Source organism: Conger conger, chromosome 2 (genome assembly GCF_963514075.1).
Source record: "Conger conger chromosome 2, fConCon1.1, whole genome shotgun sequence".
Lineage (NCBI taxonomy): Eukaryota > Metazoa > Chordata > Actinopteri > Anguilliformes > Congridae > Conger > Conger conger.
The window spans coordinates 32,076,366-32,084,762 of NC_083761.1; positions in this window are offsets into that span (position 1 = coordinate 32,076,366).

Sequence of the window (8,397 nt, forward strand, 5' to 3'; positions counted from 1 at the left end):
CCCAGTGCAAGAAACCTCGGAGTGGTGATGGACAACAGACTGTCCTTCTCCAAGAACATTGCAGCAGTGATCTGGACATGAAGGTTCTTCCTGTAAACATACAGAGAATCCATCCCTTCCTAACCACCTACTCCACTCCAGCTCCTCGTTCAAGCAATGGTTCTGTCCCACCTGGACTACTGCAATTCTCTGCTGGCTGGCCTTCCAGCATCCGTTGTCGGACCCCTCCAATTGATCCAGAACGCAGCAGCTCGTCTGGTATTAAATGTCCCCAGACATTCTCACATTACCCCCCTGCTCAGCAACCTCCACTGGCTGCCTGTTATGGCTTGCATCAAATTAAAAACTTTTGCGCTCGCATACCAGGAATTTAAGGGATCAGCCCCTGCATACATTCAATCGCTAATCAGAACCTATACACCAGCCAGACCCCTCCGTTCCGCTACTTCAGGACGCCTGGCACCTCCCCCTCGCCACACCTGCACTTCTCGGGCACAACTGCTGTTTGTTATGGCCCCACGGTGGTGGAATGACCTTCATGTGGATGTCAGAGTCTTCGACCATTTTCAAGTGCAGACTGAAGACTCATCTCTTCAGGCTGCAACTTTCCCTCCCAGCCTCACTACCATTATTAGACTTGTGTATGCCATAGATTATAATAGCACTTATGTATAGTTAGTGTAGTACTCTGGGTATTCTAGCTGCCAACCGTGGTAAGCTGATGTACTCTTCAAGGGTTCAATTTGTATCTATGTGATCATGCTAGGACTCGGAATTGTACTTTTCTCGAGATCAGATGTTGTGTAATGTTTTCAATGTTTTCTGTGTCTGACTGTTCATGTTGTCTCATATGCATGTATGTACCTTTGCTTTTAACTTTTATCTAGATAAGAGCATTGTTATGTTCCTGAGTTCTGTTTGTTACTTCATTATTGTTCATTATCGTTATTTTTGTATTTATTATTTTTAATATTCATGTCTGGTTCTGTTTATATTCCTTAGTCTTTGCACTTGTCTTCCCCTGTGATGTCTGAGTCTGAATGTTTACAAGTCCGAGTCACTCCCCTGTCTGCGTGCTCCCCTAATATTAATGGTCTGAAATAAATGAGTCCCCTATGCATCATATGATTTTAACTGCAATTTCTGGCCACTCTAACATGGATTAAATTAGAATGTGACACCCCTCAGCACCCTCAATGAGAAATTTAGGAAATTTGGACAGAGGCTGAATTGCTGAATCTGCATTGCGCACTCCCAGGCCTTACGGACACAACTAGTTTACCTCACGGTAACTTAGTGGCCTATAGCGAGTGGAAACTGGTGTACGCGGGATGCGGCACAGCAACAAACTTTTCCACCCGGAAAAAGGACCAGACGACAATGCACAGCTGAGACACCTGTCCTGGATTCTCCAGGACTGTCCCGGATTGTCCTGGAAAAAATAATGAAGCAAAATGTCCCGGAATCTAAGGATTTTCCAGTGTTGCATACATTAGTATTATTTAATGAAATGTAGACAGTGTATCCAGTGTTCTTCCTAAATGTAATGTAACAAATGGTGCAGGGACAATTTATCCTTCATGAATTACACTCTTTATTTTTGTAATGAAAGAGGAATTGTCACCAAGCATGAGGTAGTTGCGCACCACACTCCTTCAGGCTCGCGCACCCTCGAGAGCGATTGACAGTCCTGCTTACTCAGTTTGCCAACTACGTATCTGTCCAGGATTTTTACAGGACTGAGATGGCAACCCTATGAACACCCCAGCTTTGTGCACCTCTCCAGTACAGCATTCACAGCACCATCGCGGCTCCTACAAGGACAGCACATCTTTTGGATCCAGTGATGCGTATGGACTCAGTAAGACAAAAAAAAAAATTCTGGCATAGCCAGTGTTTAGTTCAAGCTTAACTGTTATTGTGAATCTGTGTTTCTATATTTGCTTAGTCTTATCATTTGAATGTATTCTGTTAGCCATATATGTACGTGAATTGATTTGCCGTCTTTCGCTCACACGCACATACATTCCTAACAACACCTTACCCTACTAACTTCCCGTTAGTTCATCTGTTCTGTGTTCTGTATGTTTGTTTAGTAAATATATTTTATTAAACCCGGTGTCTGTTTTGGCGTCATATAGACATGAGAGCCGACATTAAAGCAGTCTTTCAAAGAACTTCCATGTTTAATTATTGATATTGGTTATTTTAATTATTAATTAAAATACTAAATTTGTGGTTAGATACTTCTGATAACAGTAATTTTATGAGACTGATTATTTTTTGCAGTTATACTGCTACATAACATTAAATGGCGCCCCGGTTTCGTAGAGAGTAAAATCCCTATCTTATTTCAACAGGGGGTGCAACTTAAATTGCAGAGTGAACACAACACTTTCCAAAGTAATTCTTAGGGTCAAGACAAGTCATCACTTATTATAACTAATTACATTATAGACAATGGGGGCTGCCATGAATTGGAATATTAACAGCCAATGCCGAGCTGTCTACCAGCAGCACATGAGTATCTCACTAGCTACTTAGCCATGGTTGAACGTACCTCGAATAAGTAGTTTTCTTGGCTGCAATATAATATAAAATATGCATTACTGGACAATTATAGCGAATGTATTCGCTCTAGAACTACAATTCCCTATAATATGTCCAATGGTGCTTAATATGAAAATGCCACCGAATTGTAGTTTGCTTTGATACAACCACAACAATACATTCATCTGGAAAAAAAATGAATTGTGGAAATATTTAAAAATCATTATTTAGTTTTTTCATTGGGTGTGTTTTATGATACAGTCTACTGTAAGGTGAAATGTATGACTGATATGACAGTGTTGGATTAATGTTCACGTCATCCATCATAGGAACTGGCTAGAGTGTGATGTCACGAACGCTATTCCATAACTCAGTGTATTCCAAATGGCTACTCAAATAACCCCGTTTTTAATACTTGGATAATTAGCTTAGATTCTTGTGGATGTTTACACTTTAAAAACTCCTTAATGGCAGATAGGAAGAAGGCTCAAGGGGAGAGCCCATCCTCCTCTGGCCGGCTCAAGGTATGGCTTTTAATGACCAACATGGCCAATCACTAATTGTTCATGTTTACATTGACATTTTTGTCATTTCAACATGCAAATGACAAGTGCATAGGTTCTTCCACAAGTTCAAGCATCACATCCATAACTAGTAAAATACACATGAAGTGTTGTTCTAAACATATAGTCATCATAAGTGCAATTTTTTTTTAAATATTTTGTTTTTTTGGGGGGGTTAGACAAGAGGGATAGGGATATCAGAAAGGGGGGCGGGGGAAATCAGGAGGGAGGACTATGGTACAGTTTGAAAAGGTGTGTTTTTAGTCTGCGTCGAAATAGGGGGAGGGATTCTGCTGTCCTGACAGTGGTAGGCAAGTCATTCCACCACTCAGGAACCAGAACGGAAAACAGGCGTGAACGTGCAGCTCGACCGCCAGGTGCTCATAGAGAGGGAACCATAAGGCGACCAGAGCTGGCAGACCGGAGTGGTCTAGCTAGGGAGTAGGGAGTGATTAAGGATTGTATGTAAGGTGGGGCAGTCCCCTTAGCAGCCTGAAATGCCATAACTAGGGCCTTGAATCAGATGTGTGCGGCAATAGGAAGCCAGTGGAGGCCAGTGAGGAGCGGGGTGACATGAGCCGACCTGGGCTGACTGGTGATCAGGCGGGCTGCATCATTCTGGACCAGCTGGAGGGGCTTGATGGCACAAGCTGGGAGACCGGCTAGGAGTGAGTTGCAGTAATCTAGGCGGGAAATGACGAGTGCCTGGACTAGGAGCTGGGCGGCTTTCTCCGTTAGGAGATGACGGATACGGCGTCATGTTAATGAAATAAGCTTCAATTAAGCAACGGTCATGAGGTGGCGGCTCAGATGGTGAGTTGGGCCAGGAGGCAATGGTGAGGAGATACATTACATTGCATTTAGGAGATGCTCTTATCCAGAGCGACGTACAGTGAAGTGCAAATCAAACCCAGGGACAAGTACATTCAGTACCCTATAGGAAAGTACAGTTCCGAGCCCTAGCATGATCACATAGATACAAACTGAACTCTTGAAGAGTACATTGTAAAACCCCACGCTTACCCAACGACGGAATTTAGCGAGGGCTGAAGGTATCAGCGTGCTTGTCCTTCTGGTGTTGCTGAAAGAATACTAATTGGGTTAAAAATTAGTGGCCCCTATGCGGAGATTCTAGATCAGCCAATAAATAAACCACGATACAAAGGCAGTAGTACCACTCTGCCTTCCGCTCTTTACTGGTCCGGGCTGACCAAGAATCTCCACAATAGGGCCAATACATTCACCTTTGTTTATCTGACTCCATTTTAGAATAATAATTTAGATTAGTTATCCACATTAGGTAGATTTCTTATTGATCATTTTGACTTGATCGCTATAGGAATCCTGTACTGAGATTTACTCATCTGAACAATCCTCTGCTGGTACCGCCGCATGTCATATCGCGCGTTATGTGCACATCTCACGAACTGACTAGATATCTATAGTCATCACAGAGGTCGCAGGAATAGCTACTCTTGGGTATATCTGTTTACATCCTAGGGACCCAAGCAGACCAACCTAGCTACGGCTGTGCTCGACATGAATGAACTACCACGCGGAGGCAAGGGATTTACCGTCATAGGTCTAGGGGTGCTATACGCCGTGATACATTAAGCGTAAATATTCATCCTCCCTAGACCAGTTTGAGGGGGTAAACCAAGCATTCCCTGTATAACATTGAATGTCAGTAAGCGAAACCACACAGATCAAGTTTTAACAATTTATTTTACCAGGCAGTTTACATAGGTAATTACACACTAGTTCCAAATACAATATAAAAACATTAGAAGGAAACCAAATTACGGAGTCTTAAAAGTCATACCTGGTAATAAAAGCTACATACGGGAGTCTGGCTACAGACACCCTGTACATAGAAATTACATGCACGGTGTGCACAGGAGAGACTGATTGCATCCTCCCAGATTGCTTATTTTACTGTCCTTAAATCCAAAATCTGGCCTTTGATGTTAACCCTAAAAATGGGTCACCCATCTGGAATTTGGAGCCACGCCTCCCCAGGAAACGCAGGGGGGTTGAGGCACATGGCTTTCACTGGGGCAGGGCTCCACACAGTTTCTCCCTGGTTCCTGGTTGGTCATGATGTCCAGGGTTTGCTGTTGCAGAAATAAAACCATTGCACCAGTCGCACTGAAACAATCAGAATAATACCAAACATGAATATTATATAAACTGACTTTGTCATGAAACATCCAGTGCTGTACATATCATTTAGTGACTGAGCAAGAGGGAGATCTGAGAGGGAGGGAGTAAGAAAGGGGGGTCGAAGGGAATAATGGGCCCAACAGGCCGTGCCCTCTGAAACCTTCCCGTGCCGTAAAGGATGTTGCCCCGTCGTAACAAGTTTTACGGCTGGAGGCCTGAGTCTTCCCCCACAGGCTCCTGCCCGTATGGGTGCGGAGATGGTGGGGGTTAATGGTGCATGCTCCTGGGGTTAAATTACTTTACAGCCACATATTGCCACAATACCAGAGGAAGCCAGCAAGCTGACCAGCGCCCTGAGTGACAATGCCAGATGTTAATCATTTACGCCTTACAACATCAACTCACTACAGAGCATACCACAGTTGGTAGTTAGAATACCAGGCGACTAGTGGAGTAGGTGGTGAGGAAGGGACAGATTCTCTGGATATTTACAGGAAGAACCTGCATGCCCAGATCACAGCTGCAATGTTCTCGGAGAAGGACACTCCGAGGTTTCTTGCACTGGGGGATGTGGTCCCAGTGGTATCCCCTAGTGAAATAGAAATATCTGAGAAGGGAGAGGTTAGAGCAGGGACAAAGATTTGCTCCATCTTACCAGGCGGTCGATGGCAGGGCAGAAGTTGTCAGCATCAAAAGGGCGGCCAGACAACAGAGTTAAGATTTCAGCATCTGGGATTCGGGCAAGTTGCAACTATGGAAAGGGGAACATTGAGTCGACTGTTAGGGAAGAGAGAAAAAGTATTAACAGGGACATTGGGGATTGGGGATTGTAAAAGTGGCAAATGGTAAATGGTTGGCATTTATATTACATTACGTGGCATTTAGCAGACGCTCTTATCCAGAGCGACGTACAACAAAGTGCAAATCAAACACAAATATATATAGCGCCTTTATCCAAAGCGTTGTACAATTGATGCTTCTCATTCGCCCATTCATACACACACTCACACACCAACGGCGATTGGCTGCCATGCAAGGCACCGACCAGCTCGTCAGGAGCAAATGGGGGTTAAGTGTCTTGCTCAGGGACACTTCGACACAGCCCGGGCGGGGGATCAAACCGGCAACCCTCCGACTGCCAGATGACTGCTCTTACTGCCTGAGCCATGTCGCCCCCAGTGGCCCTGCCAGGAGTTATCTATGGCTGCATAGCAACATGGACAGTGATTGAAACGCCAAGCAGTTATGAGAGTGAGACAACTGAACACACTTACCAAGTGCTAATAAATAGTTAATGCTATACAGGAAGAAAATCAGTATAATGCAAGTACTACAATAGCCAAAATGCTAGTAACATGACTAGTGTCAATGTATAAGTCACTATTATAGAGTATATTATATATATATATATATATATATATATAATATATACACATACATACATACATACATACATACAGTGGGAGCAATAATTATTTGATCCCTTGCTGATTTTGTAGGTTTGCCCACTTACAAAGAATGGAACTGTGTAGAATTTTAATCAAGGTACATTTTAACATTGAGAGACAGAATATCACAAAATAATCCACAATAACAACATCATATAAATTGTATTACTTTAATATCATATTTTCACATGAAATAAGTATTTGATTCATAGAACAATAGGACTTAATACTTGGTGGAGAAACCTTTGTTGGCAAGCACAGAGGTCAATCCTTAAGGCCGAGGCTGTCGCTTGGCGACTCGAAGCTTCAGCTCCCTCCACAGATTTTCGATGGGACTTAGGTCTGGAGACTGGCTAGGCCACTCCAGGACCTTAATATGCTTCTTTTTGAGCCACTCCTTTGTTGCCTTGGCCGTATGTTTTGGGTCATTGTCATGTTGGAAGACCCATCCACGACCCATTTTCAGTGCTCTCACTGAGGGAAGGAGGTTGTCGCCCAAAATTTCCTGGTACATGGCCCCATTCATCCTCCCCTCGATACGGTCTTTTCCCCTTAGCTGAAAAACACCCCCAAAGCATAAGGTTTACACCTCCATGCTTCACAGTGGGGATGGCGTTCTTGGGGTTCTACTCAGCATTTCTCTTCCTCCAAACACGGCGAGTCGAGTTGATGCCAAATAGCTCTCTTTTGGTCTCATCTGACCACATCACCTTCTCCCAAGCCTCCTCTGGATCATCCAGGTGTTCTTTGGCAAACTTCAGACGGGCCTGTACATGTGCCTTCTTCAGCAAAGGAACCTTGCTCGCGCAGCAGGATTTTAATCCTTCACAGTGTAGTATGTTACTCATGGTTCTCTTCGTGACTGTGGTCCCAACTGCCTTCAGGTCATTAACAAGCTCCTCCTGTGTAGTACTGGGCCGATCCCTGGCCTTTCTCATGATCATTGATATCCCACAAGGCAAGATCTTGGGTGGAGCCCCAGACCGAGGGAGATTGGCGGTGACTTTGTGTTTCTTCCATTTTCTAATAATTGCTCCAACAGTTGTTAACTTCTCACCAAGCTGCTTGCTTATTTTCTTGTAGCCCATCCCAGCCTTGTGCAGGTCTACAATTTTGTCCCTCATGTCCTTAGACAGCTCCTTTGTCTTGGCCATGGTGGAAACGTTGGAATCTGATTGATTGTGTGGACAGGTGTCTTTTATACAGCTACATAACGATGTAACAAGTTGACACAGGTGTCTTTGGTAATGAGTTGAGATTAGGAGTGCTTCTTAATGGAAAACTAACTGGTCTGTGGGAGCCAGAATTATTGCTGATTGGTAGGGGATCAAATACTTATTTCATGCAAAAATACAATAATACATTTATAAAATGTATATGATGTTGTTATTGTGGATTATTCTGTCTCTCAATGTTAAAATGTCCCTATGATTAAAATTCTACACAGTTCCATTCTTTGTAAGTGGGCAAACCTACAAAATCAGCAAGGGATCAAATGATTATTGCTCCCACTGTATATACACCCCTAAAATGAAATAATTATGCACTCACTCACCCTAGGCTGTCAGGTTGCTGTCGTGTGTCACTCCGAGGTTTATGGCAGTCACTATAGCAGAGGACTGGCTGGAATACCCTTTAAGAGTTGCACTGTTACACACACTCAGTGAGCAGGT